This window comes from Nerophis lumbriciformis, linkage group LG28 (assembly GCF_033978685.3).
Source record: "Nerophis lumbriciformis linkage group LG28, RoL_Nlum_v2.1, whole genome shotgun sequence".
NCBI classification, from domain to species: Eukaryota; Metazoa; Chordata; class Actinopteri; order Syngnathiformes; family Syngnathidae; genus Nerophis; species Nerophis lumbriciformis.
Window position 1 is genome coordinate 17,749,580 of NC_084575.2, and position 17,322 is coordinate 17,766,901.

Genomic DNA, 17,322 nt, shown 5'->3' on the forward strand with positions numbered 1-17,322 from the left:
TGGAGTCTAAAGCCTACTCAGTGGCCTAGTGGTTAGAGTGTCCGCCCTGAGATCGGTAGGTTGTGAGTTCAAACCCCGGCCGAGTCATACCAAAGACTATAAAAATGGGACCCATTACCTCCCTGCTTGGCACTCAGCATCAAGGGTTGGAATTGGGGGTTAAATCACCAAAAATGATTCCCGGGCGCGGCACCGCTGCTGCCCACTGCTCCCCTCACCTCCCAGGGGGTGAACAAGGGGATGGGTCAAATGCAGAGGACACATTTCACCACACCTAGTGTGTGTGTGACAATCATTGGTACTTTAATCTTTAATCTTTAAAACTAACAGAACATAACAAAAACATGATCCGGACCACGGATCATGACAAAAGGATTATCTCATTTTAGTAAGTCAAATGATGCGGACACGTTTGTTACTGAATACTTTCTAATATGCTTCTGCCATGGAGACTTTGTATCTGTGAGTTTTTGATACTTGTTTGTATTGACTAATGTGGTGTTTTAGACTGCAATATTGTTCAATAATGGACATTTATCACGTATGCCTCGCTTGTGTGCTTAGCTATTGTGAATCTGCCAGCCACTAGTATAGCCTGTAGCCTACAATGTTTACGTTGTCTAAATGACTTCATAAAAATACAAGAAAGGATCAAGCTTGTGTGCTTATTGGAGAGCATTAAGATATTAACTGTCTGTCCAGCTTTGCACAAGTAAACACAGAGCGTCCGATCAGACTGATATCCCATGTCAATATCTGATCGGGACACCCCTAATTAATGCGTTATCTTTAACAGCCCTGTTAAAAAAATATAAATGACATTTCATTCAGCTACAATAACAATGGGAGATGTCACCATTCACCCTGACATGAATGTCATACTGTGTTCTTTATGATTCAAGCTGTTCTAATGGGGCAGAAAGGTCACTTAGGCTCGAGCTACAAGTGTAATTTGGGGAATTCATGTGCACGTGCGGCGTATACATATTCATAATTGTGCAAATGTGCTCGTAGATTGTTAGCAGATGATGCTGTTTGGATGCAGGGCACAGAGATATGTTTGTGGGCGAGGTGAGATTGTGTCATTGCATGTCAATGAGCCCCCGTGTCACTCCTGTGTGATGACTGCACGAAAGGACACAAATCAGCCTTGCTGTCCGCGGAGACACACACACACACACACACACACACACACACACAAACACACACACACACGCGCGCACACAACAAGAAGTGTAATGTCGGAGGAGCGTGAGCGACACTTGTTAATCCACACCATGTCTGTGCACTGTTTGTTAATGTGTCTCACTGTGTGTGTGTGTGTGTGTGTGTGTGTGTGTGTGTGTGTGTGTGTGTGTGTGTGTGTGTGTTTGTATTGCCAAAAACCACCACCGCTAGTAGCCTGAACACACACATTCTTGTATTTGTTACCTCCTTGAGACCACAGAAAAATGCCTACCTCTTTAGGACCACCCTTTCTAGATATATAAAGATTTGTATTTACAACATTAATAATATATACATACTATGCAAATATAAAAAAATCTTGTTGTGAAAAATGAGTTGGAATTTCACAAGGACAACTCAGAATTTTGGCAGTTTTGTAATAAAAGTCGTCATTTTACTCAACGCAAGTCAAAATGTTACAAGAAAAAACTGAGCACTTGTGCAATATTATGGTAAAAGTTGAAATTGTAATCAATAACAGACGCGATTTTACAAAAAATGCTTAAAATGTTGGCAATGTTACAAGAAAAACTGAACATTTGTGCAATATTATGATAAAAGTTGGAATTTTAATCAAAGACGCAATTTTACAAAAATAGCATAAAATGTTGGCAATGTTACAAGAAAAACTGAACATTTGTGCAATATTATGATAAAAGTTTGAATTGTAATCAATAACAGACGCAACTTTACAAAAAATGCTTAAAATGTTGGCAATGTTACAAGAAAAACTGAACATTTGTGCAATATTATGATAAAAGTTGGAATTTTAATCAATAACAGACGCAATTTTACAAGAAAAGCTTAAAATGTTGGCAATGTTACAAGAAAAACTGAACATTTGTGCAATATTATGATAAAAGTTTGAATTGTAATCAATAACAGATGCAATTTTACAAGAAAAGCATAAAATGTTGGCAATGTTACAAGAAAAACTGAACATTTGTGCAATATTATGATAAAAGTTGGAATTTTAATCAATAACAGATGCAATTTTACAAGAAAAGCATAAAATGTTGGCAATGTTACAAGAAAAACTGAACATTTGTGCAATATTATGATACAAGTTGGAATTTTAATCAATAACAGACACAATTTTACAAGAAAAGCTTAAAATGTTGGCAATGTTACAAGAAAAACTGAACATTTGTGCAATATTATGATAAAAGTTGGAATTTTAATCAATAACGGATGCAGTTTTACAAGAAAAGCATAAAATGTTGGCAATGTTACAAGAAAAACAGAACATTTGTGCAATATTATGATAAAAGTTGGAATTTTAATCAATAACAGACGCAATTTTACAAGAAAAGCTTACAATGTTGGCAATGTTACAAGAAAAACAAAAAAATTGTGCAATATTATGATAAAAGTTGAAATTTTAATCAATAACAGATGCAATTTTACAAGAAAAGCTTAAAATGTTGGCAATGTTACAAGAAAAACTGAACATTTGTGCAATATTATGATAAAAGTTGGAATTTTAATCAATAACAGACGCAATTTTACAAGAAAAGCTTAAAATGTTGGCAATGTTACAAGAAAAACTGAACATTTGTGCAATATTATGATAAAAGTTTGAATTGTAATCAATAACAGATGCAATTTTACAAGAAAAGCATAAAATGTTGGCAATGTTACAAGAAAAACTGAACATTTGTGCAATATTATGATAAAAGTTGGAATTTTAATCAATAACAGATGCAATTTTACAAGAAAAGCATAAAATGTTGGCAATGTTACAAGAAAAACTGAACATTTGTGCAATATTATGATACAAGTTGGAATTTTAATCAATAACAGACACAATTTTACAAGAAAAGCTTAAAATGTTGGCAATGTTACAAGAAAAACTGAACATTTGTGCAATATTATGATAAAAGTTGGAATTTTAATCAATAACGGATGCAGTTTTACAAGAAAAGCATAAAATGTTGGCAATGTTACAAGAAAAACAGAACATTTGTGCAATATTATGATAAAAGTTGGAATTTTAATCAATAACAGACGCAATTTTACAAGAAAAGCTTACAATGTTGGCAATGTTACAAGAAAAACAAAAAAATTGTGCAATATTATGATAAAAGTTGAAATTTTAATCAATAACAGATGCAATTTTACAAGAAAAGCTTAAAATGTTGGCAATGTTACAAGAAAAACTGAACATTTGTGCAATATTATGATAAAAGTTGGAATTTTAATCAATAACAGATGCAATTTTACAAGAAAAGCATAAAATGTTGGCAATGTTACAAGAAAAACTGAACATTTGTGCAATATTATGATAAAAATTGGAATTTTAATCAAAGACGCAATTTTACAAAAATAGCATAAAATGTTGGCAATGTTACAAGAAAAACTGAACATTTGTGCAATATTATGATAAAAGTTTGAATTGTAATCAATAACAGACGCAACTTTACAAAAAATGCTTAAAATGTTGGCAATGTTACAAGAAAAACTGAACAAGGCTGATTTGTGTCCTTTCGTGTGTGTGTGTTTGTATTGCCAAAAACCACCACCGCTAGTAGCCTGAACACACACATTCTTGTATTTGTTACCTCCTTGAGACCACAGAAAAATGCCTACCTCTTTAGGACCACCCTTTCTAGATATATAAAGATTTGTATTTACAACATTAATAATATATACATACTATGCAAATATAAAAAAATCTTGTTGTGAAAAATGAGTTGGAATTTCACAAGGACAACTCAGAATTTTGGCAGTTTTGTAATAAAAGTCGTCATTTTACTCAACGCAAGTCAAAATGTTACAAGAAAAAACTGAGCACTTGTGCAATATTATGGTAAAAGTTGAAATTGTAATCAATAACAGACGCGATTTTACAAAAAATGCTTAAAATGTTGGCAATGTTACAAGAAAAACTGAACATTTGTGCAATATTATGATAAAAGTTGGAATTTTAATCAAAGACGCAATTTTACAAAAATAGCATAAAATGTTGGCAATGTTACAAGAAAAACTGAACATTTGTGCAATATTATGATAAAAGTTTGAATTGTAATCAATAACAGACGCAACTTTACAAAAAATGCTTAAAATGTTGGCAATGTTACAAGAAAAACTGAACATTTGTGCAATATTATGATAAAAGTTGGAATTTTAATCAATAACAGACGCAATTTTACAAGAAAAGCTTAAAATGTTGGCAATGTTACAAGAAAAACTGAACATTTGTGCAATATTATGATAAAAGTTTGAATTGTAATCAATAACAGATGCAATTTTACAAGAAAATCATAAAATGTTGGCAATGTTACAAGAAAAACTGAACATTTGTGCAATATTATGATAAAAGTTGGAATTTTAATCAATAACAGATGCAATTTTACAAGAAAAGCATAAAATGTTGGCAATGTTACAAGAAAAACTGAACATTTGTGCAATATTATGATACAAGTTGGAATTTTAATCAATAACAGACACAATTTTACAAGAAAAGCTTAAAATGTTGGCAATGTTACAAGAAAAACTGAACATTTGTGCAATATTATGATAAAAGTTGGAATTTTAATCAATAACGGATGCAGTTTTACAAGAAAAGCATAAAATGTTGGCAATGTTACAAGAAAAACAGAACATTTGTGCAATATTATGATAAAAGTTGGAATTTTAATCAATAACAGACGCAATTTTACAAGAAAAGCTTACAATGTTGGCAATGTTACAAGAAAAACTGAACATTTGTGCAATATTATGATAAAAGTTTGAATTTTAATCAATAACGGATGCAGTTTTACAAGAAAAGCATAAAATGTTGGCAATGTTACAAGAAAAACTGAACATTTGTGCAATATTATGATAAAAGTTGGAATTTTAATCAATAACAGACTCAATTTTACAAGAAAAGCTTACAATGTTGGCAATGTTACAAGAAAAACAAAAAAATTGTGCAATATTATGATAAAAGTTGAAATTTTAATCAATAACAGATGCAGTTTTACAAGAAAAGCATAAAATGTTGGCAATGTTACAAGAAAAACAGAACATTTGTGCAATATTATGATACAAGTTGGAATTTTAATCAATAACAGACACAATTTTACAAGAAAAGCTTAAAATGTTGGCAATGTTACAAGAAAAACTGAACATTTGTGCAATATTATGATAAAAGTTGGAATTTTAATCAATAACGGATGCAGTTTTACAAGAAAAGCATAAAATGTTGGCAATGTTACAAGAAAAACAGAACATTTGTGCAATATTATGATAAAAGTTGGAATTTTAATCAATAACGGACGCAATTTTACAAGAAAAGCTTACAATGTTGGCAATGTTACAAGAAAAACAAAAAAATTGTGCAATATTATGATAAAAGTTGAAATTTTAATCAATAACAGATGCAATTTTACAAGAAAAGCTTAAAATGTTGGCAATGTTACAAGAAAAACTGAACATTTGTGCAATATTATGATAAAAGTTGGAATTTTAATCAATAACAGATGCAATTTTACAAGAAAAGCATAAAATGTTGGCAATGTTACAAGAAAAACTGAACATTTGTGCAATATTATGATAAAAATTGGAATTTTAATCAAAGACGCAATTTTACAAAAATAGCATAAAATGTTGGCAATGTTACAAGAAAAACTGAACATTTGTGCAATATTATGATAAAAGTTTGAATTGTAATCAATAACAGACGCAACTTTACAAAAAATGCTTAAAATGTTGGCAATGTTACAAGAAAAACTGAACATTTGTGCAATATTATGATAAAAGTTGGAATTTTAATCAATAACAGACGCAATTTTACAAGAAAAGCTTAAAATGTTGGCAATGTTACAAGAAAAACTGAACATTTGTGCAATATTATGATACAAGTTGGAATTTTAATCAATAACAGACACAATTTTACAAGAAAAGCTTAAAATGTTGGCAATGTTACAAGAAAAACTGAACATTTGTGCAATATTATGATAAAAGTTGGAATTTTAATCAATAACGGATGCAGTTTTACAAGAAAAGCATAAAATGTTGGCAATGTTACAAGAAAAACAGAACATTTGTGCAATATTATGATAAAAGTTGGAATTTTAATCAATAACAGACGCAATTTTACAAGAAAAGCTTACAATGTTGGCAATGTTACAAGAAAAACTGAACATTTGTGCAATATTATGATAAAAGTTTGAATTTTAATCAATAACGGATGCAGTTTTACAAGAAAAGCATAAAATGTTGGCAATGTTACAAGAAAAACTGAACATTTGTGCAATATTATGATAAAAGTTGGAATTTTAATCAATAACAGACTCAATTTTACAAGAAAAGCTTACAATGTTGGCAATGTTACAAGAAAAACAAAAAAATTGTGCAATATTATGATAAAAGTTGAAATTTTAATCAATAACAGATGCAATTTTACAAGAAAAGCTTAAAATGTTGGCAATGTTACAAGAAAAACTGAACATTTGTGCAATATTATGATAAAAGTTGGAATTTTAATCAATAACAGATGCAATTTTACAAGAAAAGCATAAAATGTTGGCAATGTTACAAGAAAAACAAAAAAATTGTGCAATATTATGATACAAGTTGGAATTTTAATCAATAACAGACGCAATTTTATAAGAAAAGCTTAAAATGTTGGCAATGTTACAAGAAAAACAAAAAATGTGTGCAATATTATGATACAAGTTGGAATTTTAATCAATAACAGACGCAATTTTACAAGAAAAGCTTAAAATGTTGGCAATGTTATGAAAAGTCGTCATTTTGCTTGACAAAAGTCACAATTTTACAAGAAAACTTTAACATTTTGGCAATTTTATAATAATAATCGGAATTTTACTTGGCAAATTTATGACACTATTTTACAAGAACAAAAAAATGGCAATATTGTGATACAAGTCAGAATTGTATATGAAAAATGTCACCATTTTGCAGTAAAAAGTAATAATTTTACATAAAAAAGTAATAATTTTACGAGAAAATTATGCAATATTACAGAAACAGAAAGATTATGAGAATTTTTTTTTTGAATTTTTTGTTTGTTATTGGTTTTTAATATCCATTATTTACTTAGTTATTACAGCGTGTCTCTATATCCATATTTATTAATTTTTTTAAATTAATTTGGGCCAAAGGGGGCGCATTTCAATTTCTTACACACACTTGTTATTTCATAAGTTGACCAGAGGGGGAGCACTTTTAAAACCCACACACAGTCACTTTGAAAAATCCCTCCTTTTTGGGACCACCCTAATTTTGATAGATTTCACCACCAGGGGGTGCAAATGAGACATTCTCTATTAGATGCAATGGTTTTCCGTATTGGGTCCATGATTTATGTCCTAACTTGTTCACCGGTCCTCATATGGAAGGTACTTTTCCTTGTTGATGTCTCAAGAATGGCAGAAATACAATAACACACACACACACACACACACACACACACACACACACACACACACACACACACACACACACACACACACACACACACACACACACACACACACACCAACCTGTCTCAAGAGAATAGAAGGATTCCGCAGGAAAAAATTATTCCTTTAATTATGATTCATAGTGTGTTTATTCATCAATAGGCTGAGTGTAATCAGCATTTCTTAGAGCATTTCCAATGTTTAACAACTTTAAAACTGCTGTACATTTTAAACCCGGTTTATTTTCCTTTGGGTGTTTGTTTTTATCTACTTGTTTGTATCGTGGCTAGAAAATGCAATGGAATTTTTTTCTTCTGCATTTTGAATTAAAGATAATCAATCTAAATCTGAATTTAAAAAATCTGGAATCTCAGTAGAAAAAGGTAACAAACGTCAAAGAATAAAAATGCCTTTTTGTAAATATGCATCAAAACAAAAATAATAATCCTGAAAAAAATGGATGGATGTTGATAGTCCACAAGTAGTATCTTATCTTACCTTTTATATTGTATATATTATATAAAAAATACAATATAATATAATTATATATTATATCAGTATATATTATACACTGTATATATAATATGTAAATATTACATATATATGTTATATTTTATATTGCTACTATGGTACATTTTTTTGTCTACTTAATACTTGCATTATCCTTTCCATCCTTTGAAACTGAGCTACTGTGTGGAACAATTTCCCTTGTGGATCAATAAAGTTTGTCTAAGTCTAAGTCTAAGTTCAACTATAACTTCCATTTGTTTTAACGAGTAAATCGGCTTAAATTAGGACTTTTTGTTCCCTGTGGTGAATAATGGCTACTGTGTGACTGTCAAGCTTATCAAATGCAATGCAAGTGTAAGCCACTGTGAGTGCTGTTATTATTATTGGCTGTGATAATGATGGAAAAAGTGTTAATAATAAAGATACACATTGTTTCTGTTATTGTAAATAACATTGTTGTTGTTGTTTAGTGTTTTTATTTACTCTTATTGATTATATTAATATTATCGTTATTGATATGTTGTCACTATTACAGTAGTCCGTCGCCACATCGCGCTTGAAATATTGCAGTTTTACAATATTGCAGATTTATTTTTTATTATATATTTTATTATTAAAGAATATTCTGCAACATTTTTGGAACAAATTAAGCATTTTCAAGCGTAAACAATGGCTAAATCAACTCAAAATATCAATACAACACTATTATTGGTCACTAAAGGAGACCAAACCAATCAGATCACACAGTTGAGTATCTGGCCACTGATTGGCTCAGCCTCAGGCAGCATTACTATGTCAGATTAAAAGAGTGCAAAGGTGCAAGGGTGTTATTTCAAGTTTAGTGGGCTCTCATAATGTTAAACAAATACTTAGAAGAGAGTAAACACATTTTAAATGCTTAAGCTACGAAAATTTATGATTAATGATTCCTACTTTGCGGAAATTCATGTCTGGGACCAATTAACAGCGATAATAGAAGGGTTATTGGATTAACTTTTCTTTTTGCTTTATTTAAGTAAAAAAGTATTGTATTTTTGTGTCTTCTTCGCAAAGCTGTATCGTAAAGCTGAAATTGGGCTGTAGTTGAGGTTGTTCTATTTTCTTTTATTAGATTGATTAACATTCTGTGTATTTTTTGTAAATAAAATACTGGTAAATGGAACATGACATTTTAAAATGTCTATGAAATTGCCTGAAAATTTAAAAATAAATAAAACAAAATATATTTTGAGGACAAACTGTAATTCTTTAAATAATACAATTAAATGCTGATATAAGAAAGAGTGTGAAAAAAGATCTAATTAATTATAAATAATAGTAATTAAACCTCTTAAAACAACCTTCTCTAAAAAGATGCACATTCACCAACTAATAACTCCACGTTTATCTAGGGTTCTCACTATGACATAACACATTTTCAAGGCCTTTACCATAAATTCATACGTGACCTGGACCACGTCTAAGGTCTGCCATACCCAAATCAGTCTCTGTAATAATTCATGCACCAATGTGCTCTTTTCACGGCTGTATGGCAGAACAAAGCTAATAAAAATGCACACCATGGTGGTTGCTTTAAAAAGAGCATAAGAAATGTGCTGCTGTGCCATGCATGCAGCATCTTTAATCACTCAGGCATGCTACACATGCATCTTGCATATTCTAATAAAATAGAATAAAAACTGTATGAAACGCTCTTAAGCGTGCACATTGTAAGATAGCATATAAAGCACAAGTAGAAATAAACATTCAGCTTTCTGTCTGCTATGAGAGTACAAGAGGCACTTTGTTTATAAACCCTAAAGAAGCCATTAATTCCCTGTTTGCTGCACGTGAAACATTTAACCCGGCACTTTTTTCCTTTTTTATTACTTGGAAGCCTTTTTTACTCATTTTCTATAAACCCACTACACATCTACAGGAATAGGTTGCCTGTCATTTTTTAATTAACTTTTAGTTAACTCTTCATTAATTTTCTACCGCTTGTCCTTAATAATGTTGACAAAATAATAGAATGATAAATGACACAATATGTTACTGCATATGTCAGCAGACTAAATTAGGAGCCTTTGTTTGTTTACTTACTAATAAAAGACAAGTTGTCTAGTATGTTCACTATTTTTTAAGGACTTAACTGCAATAAGAAACATATGTTTAATGTACCCTAAGATTTTTTGTTAAAATAAAGCCAATAATGCAATTTTTTTGTGGTCCCCTTTATTTAGAAAAGTACCGAAAAGTACCGAAATAATTTTAGTACCAGTACCGGTACAAACATATTGGTATCGTTACAACACTAATTCAAACACGGTGTTACTGTTCAAATTGCATGTATTGTTACACCGGCCAAAAATATTGAATATACCTGTTAAATAAACAGCCTTGTTTTTAACACTTAGGCCGGGGGTCAGCAACCCGCCGCCCTCGTGCCGCATTTGGCTCTTTAGCTCCGCCCTAGTGGCTCCCTGGAGCTTTTTCAAAAAAGGATTGAAAATGGAAAAATACTTTTTTTGTTTTACTATGTTTTTTGTTTGAGGACAAACGTGACACAAACCTTCCCAATTGTTAGAAAGCGCACTGTTTAATATGTTTAATATGAGTATTTGGTGAATATCGTTTTGTCCTACTAATTTTGTCGGTTCTTGAACTCACCATAGTGTGTACTGTGACGCAACAGTTTGTTTACATGTAAAATCTTCCACTCTTTCTTTGTCTCATTTTGTCCACCAAACGTTTTATGCTTGCGTGAATGCACAAAGGTGCCCTTTGTCGATGTTATTGACTTGTTGAAGTGCTAATCAGGCTATTTAGGCTATCTGTTTGTGCATATTGCGTTATTATGCCTCATTAGTAGGTATATTTGAGCTAATTTAATTTCCTTTACTTTTTTATCCTCTTTGTATTTCATTTAGTTTAGCATGTCTCATGACTTATTATCTGTATGTACTATTGGCTGCATTTCAGATAGTTGTTTGTGTGCCATGTTGTTCCAGACCACAGCAAACGTTACCCAGCTTGCAAAGATTGTAATAAATCTAATAAAAGAAGACAGCCTGCTATTTCCTTTAACTTGGACACACATCTATACCTTTGGCCATTAAACGCCAGTAATTTCCAGGCGTTATCTCACCTTCTAAGTAGCCTCAGATTTACTAGTGGTTTCCAATGTTGTAAAAATGTGTAGAATAAATATTAAATTTCAACATTTCTGTCAACAAAGTTTTGCGTCAGCCTGCGAGACGTAGTCATTTTGGTAGTAGGTTATTGTAGCTAATATAGACACTTACATCATGTGTTGCCTACATTACGGCTTTTAATTTTTTGCGGCTCCAGGCAGATTTGTTTTTTGTATTTTTGGGCCAATGTGGCTCTTTCAATGTTTTGGGTTGCCGACCCCTGACTTAGGCCAACTACAGAACTGTATTTTAATGTTGGTCATTATGGTGGTACTTGGAGAGCCAAAAGTTTTCTGAGGTGGCACTTGTTGAAAAAAGTTTGAGAACCACTGGGATAAAGGAAATGTTATTGTTGGGTGTATAAGAGGGTTTGGAGGGTATTACCTGATTTATAAATGAATCAAAAGACCTCAGAAAGAAAGACAATATATATTTTAGACAGCAATTAACTGACTTAAAACATTTTTGGATTGAACAAATATTATATATAATGGCTTATTTGCCAATATCCGATATTGTCCAACTCTTAATTACCGATTCCGATATCAACCGATACCGCTATATACAGTCGTGGAATTAACACATTATTATGCCTAATTTTGTTGTGATGTGTTGATGTTGGAATGGTTTGAATAGGTTGAAAAATGTGAAAGGAGTCATCACACTAAAAAAAAGGTTGGGAATAAGGTAGGGAAAAAAACAAATTCCAGGAAATTTGTTCAACGTGGAAACATGGTTGTTTCAATTTCCAGGATGAATTGAATGTGTTGATGTTGGAATGGTTTGAATTGGTTGAAAAATGTGGGAATTGTGGATGTTTGAAAAATGGATAATTCATTTTGAGTGGGGAAAATGTTCCTAAAAACTGGGAATTCTAGATAAAATGGGAATTTTTGGAACTTTGGAAATTGTTAGTAGGATGAGTGGAATGTGTTGATGTTGGAATGGTTTGAATAAGTTGAAAAATGTGCGAATTGTGGAATTTAAAAAAAATGGACAATTCATTTTTAATGGCGAAAATGTCCCATTCATTTCAATGGGAATTTTGGGAAAAGTGGGAATTTTGGGGGGGGGAAATGTTAAAAGACTTGAATGTTCTGAATTAGTTGAAATGGTTGGTGTTGGAATTATTCAAATCGGCCGAGAAATGTTGAAGTAGTAACATGTTGAATTGAGAAAGGGCACTATGGAATTTCGGGAAAAGTGGGAATTTTTCCAGTTAAAAAAAACAACAACTTTGTTTTTTGTCCTGATTAAGAGGAATGTTTGGACGGTGGAACGGTTGAAGTGGGTTGAAAAATGTGGAAGGAGTAGTCGACAGAAAAAAGGGTCAAAAAAGGGGTTGAAAAAAAGGGAATTCTGTGAATTCCTGGAATTTTTTTGAACTTGAAAAAATTATAGTTTGAATGTCCAGGATGAGTGGAATATGTTGAAAGTAGAATGGTTTCAATCTTTTGAAGAATGTGCTAATTGTGGAAGTTTAAAAAATCGACTTTCTATATTGAATGGGTAAAATGTCCCTGAAAAACTGGGAATTCTTCAAAATCTGGGAATTTTTTTTATTTTTGAAAGAGAGCACACAATTTTGAACAGGCTGAATATTTTGGAGTTGGAACGGTTTGAATCAGATGAACAATGTGGGAATTGTGGAACTTTGAAAAATGTCCCATTCATTTCGATGGGAATTTTGGGAAAAGCGGGAATTTTTGGGGGGAAAATGTTAAAAGACTTGAATGTTCTGAATTAGTTGAAATGGTTGGTGTTGGAATTTTTCAAATCGGTCGAGAAATGTTGAAGTAGTAACATTTTTAATTGAGAAAGGGTATTATGAATTAACACATTATTATGCCTAATTTTGTTGTGATGCCCCGCTGGATGCATTAAACAATGTAACAAGGTTTTCCAAAATAAATCAACTCAAGTTATGGAAAAAAAATGCCAACATGGCACTGCCATATTTATTATTGAAGTCACAAAGTGCAATTTTTTTTTAACATGCCTCAAACAGCAGTTTGGAATTTGGGACATGCTCTCCCTGAGAGAGCATGAGGAGGTTGAGGTGGGCGGGGTTGGGGGTGGGGCGGGCGGGTTTCAGGGGTAGGGGGTAGAGGGGGGTGTGGGGGGATGGGGTGGTATATTGTAGCGTCCCGGAAGAGTTAGTGCTGCAAGGGGTTCTGGGTATTTGTTCTGTTGTGTTTAAGTTGTGTTACGGTGCGGATGTTCTCCCAAAATGTGTTTGTCATTCTTGTTTGGTGTGGGTTCACAGTGTGGCGCATATTTGTAACAGTGTTAAAGTTGTTTATACAGCCACCCTCAGTGTGACCTGTATGGCTGTTGACCAAGTACGCCTTGCATTCACTTGTGTGAAAAGCCGTAGATATTACACAAAGACAGTGCCTTTAAGGTTTATTTGCGCTCTGTACTTGTCCCTACGTCCGTGTACACAGCGGCGTTTTAAAGTTAAAGTTAAAGTTAAAGTACCAATAAAAAGTTATACATTTTACTTTTTGAAACCGATACCGATAATTTTGAAACCGATACCGATAATTTCCGATATTACATTTTAAAGCATATCGGCAGTCCGATATTATCGGACATCTCCAATTATATTGTACACTTTTATTTGGTCTCTTGTTCTTATTTGGATGTTATCCACTAGTTATTAATGACATATTATTGGACCATATGTGTAACTCCCTCCGAGATCTTAATCAAGGCTCAAGCCGTTCGTTTTTGCTCACAGACATTTATTTCAGCCACGCCTTCTTCACGCCACCAACGATGCCAAATATGATGCCGTCAGAACTAATAAAATAAGCAAACAGAACTTACAATTAGTCTGACATCCAAGAAAAGAAATACACATTGATTTCACATACATATCAGAAATAATCATACCTCATTGGCCTCATAAACTCCATGGGAATATAGTTTATTTTCAATCCAAGACTCCATTAACGTCTTCTCCATCAAACACTTGTTGTCTCATTGATATCTTTGTTAAAAACATTTAAAGGGATTTAGGTAGCCCTTTTTGTCTTTTTTTTTTTTGAATTTATTTATTTTTAATATATTTTGTATTATTATTATTATTATTTGTTAATATTTAATACTCTATCTGTATTTGCTTTTGTTTTCTTTCCTTGTTGTTGAAATTGCCTTGACTGTTGAGTGAATTATAATTGTATGTTTGTTGTTCAATAAAAAAAAATAAAAAAAATAAAAATTAAAATTAAAAAAATTGTTGTCTCATGCTGCTTTCTTAATTAATCCATATTAATTGTCCCCCCCAACAATGTGACCAAACCGGAACAAAACATATATATTCCCTTCCAATTTACATGGGTTTTGTAACAAAAATAAAGTTAACATAAACTTGCATGAATTAACCTAATTAATGAACGGCTACTGCACTGTATGTGCACTTTGATAAAAACTGCTGCACTTTATATACTTCTGCACTTTAAATGAAGCTTTAAATACTGTAACTTGACCGCCAACTGATTTGTAACTCACATACCCTCTATGTATTGTACTTGTATTTTAAAGTGTTTATCATTATATAATTTTAGTATTGTTGTGTATTTTCAATCCTGTGTAATTTTTATTGTGGATGTTAGATGCACCATAAAAGGACAACAGATGGAAATTAGCATGGTGCTAAATCTGGTGCAGCCATCTTCTTAATGTAACTGCACATTATCCTTCAAAATAAACAAATACAAACAAACTCAAGGAAATAACTTTTTAATCACATTATGTGTACAATATGAACTTATATTCATTCATTGTATATATTTATTCCCACCAAATTTACCATGAATTGATTAAACAAGTTGAAAAACGTATTCGGGTGTTACCATTTAGTGGTCAATTGTATGGAATATGTACTGTACTGTGCAATCTACTCATAAAAGTTTCAATCAATCAAAAAAAAACTATGAAATTATATAACAAATATACATGTTGCTTCTGTCAGCAGCTACAATGTTATTATTATTATTATTATTATTATTTTAAATTAACACATGCACTTTGCTTCCTACATGTTGTTTACGTACACCCGAATTGTGAACGGACCGGAATTGAGAGAGACCGCGCGGGATGACCGGAAGTGTTGGTTGAGTTTGAGTAAAGTGAAGTTTTGGTGTATTTAAAAATATATATATAATGTATTTTTTTAATTAACCCAACTGTAATCCGCCTTTAACCCACTGCCTCCGAAATTGGTGGGAAATATAATATTAGTATTGCCATATTATTATATTACAGTTTATTTGAGGTGCATGTCAGTATGTATACGTTGAAATGGCAAGGTAGGGCTCCTCCAGGTTATTATTTCCTAGCTAATGTTAATTGGGTATTTGTTTAAAAACAAATATGCGATGTTATTATTACAAGGTCTTCTTGTGGCTCCTGGAAAAATAGGCAACCTGCAGTGGTTATTTTTCTTCCCCACTAGGGGGCAGTGGCACCCCACTGAGGGCTGCTGACACACTCCTGGTAAGTTTGCAGCAGGCTGAGCTAAATATTAATGAGCCACGGTGAGTAATGAAGGTTTGAAGAGGGGAGGACGTTTTGTTATTGATGCAAATCTGTTGTCTTTCATTTGCTGAGTTAGTACCTTTTTGGGAAGAAAGGTGTGTTGACACTCTTACTAGGAGATCATTTACCCTGCTGTGTGTGTGCTGGAGCTGTCTCTCACTTGTGTTTAGGCTGAATCTCCCCTGCTGTTGCTTTGTTTGGACTTAACTTGTGAACACAAATGTTGTGATTTTGCAGCAATTCCAGTTGCCGTCATCCACATTGTGCATCCATTGTTGGGAGAAAAGGAAGAGTGTGTATGATATAGAGTGAGGATCATATTGAGCCGGGGGGTAGGTGAAGCTATTGTAAACAATGGATCTGACAGAATCTAGGCCCTCACATCTCTACCTTCATGCGAGGCCGGGGGAGGCGACAGAGGAACCCCAGGGCACGCTGACCTCACTGACCAACTGTCTTTGTACCTCCTCATTCCAGGGGCTTCTTCGGTTTGAGGGGAGGAGGCGAGCTGAGGTGCGAGTGAATGCAGCGATGATGCCCTGCACCTCCTGTTGTTCTTAGAGAGGCATTGGAACACACCCATTAAAACAGAGGGGACCAGGTAAACATAAAACAACGCAGTGCGGGATAACATTTTGGGTGATTACATTTATTAATTAGTAGAAAATATGCTAAATCTTGCATGAGACTGTTCAAATAAATGTGGCGCTTTACTGGACAAGGCGCCTTATTTTGTAACATAAAGGGGATGTTTGCAAATTGTTTAAATTTTTCAAACCAAAATATAAAACAAGAACACCACTGGATAACTTATGTTACCGTTAGTATTTTAGCAGAACATACATATTTTTAGGGTGTCAATATTGTTCATAATTACTAGGGTTGTAGGGTATACCGGTATTAGTATAGTACCGCGATACTAATGAATCATATTCGATACTATACCGACTCTAAAAAATACCGGGAATCCTGTAACGACTTGGTATCGGATTGATACCCAAATTTGTGGTATCATCCAAAACGAATGTAAAGTATCAAATAACAGAGGAATAAGTGATTGTTACATTTGAACAGAAGCTGTTAAAAGAAAAAGTAAGCAGATATTAACAGTAAATAAACAAGTAGATTAATAATTCATTTTCTACCACTTGTCCTTAATAATGTTGACAAAATAATAGAATGGGAAATGACACAATATGTTACTGCATACGTCAGCAGACTAATTAGAAGCCTTCGTTTGCTTACTTACTAATAAAAGACAAGTTGTCTTGTATGTTCACTATTTTATTTATTGACAAAATTGCAATAAGAAACATATGTTTGATGTACCCTAAGAGTGTTGGTTAAAATAAAGCCAATAATGCAATTTTTTGTGGTCCCCTTTATTTAGAAAAGTATCGAAATACATTTTGGTACCAGTGCCAGTACCAAAATATTGGTATCGGGACAGCGTT

At 32.6% G+C, this 17,322-nt stretch overlaps 1 protein-coding gene across 8 annotated transcripts in view; it reads left to right on the forward strand.

The window, feature by feature from the left end:
• tafa4b (TAFA chemokine like family member 4b) overlaps positions 1-17,322 on the forward strand; it is a 159,311-nt gene that overhangs the window by 66,372 nt on the left and 75,617 nt on the right. For 2 of the 8 annotated variants that reach the window (XM_061923810.2, XM_061923812.1), the window contains exon 3: positions 16,346-16,469. The gene's annotated coding sequence lies outside the window, so the exon portion shown is untranslated. The other 6 variants (XM_061923809.2, XM_061923813.1, XM_072916586.1 and 3 more) reach the window with 6 other exon arrangements.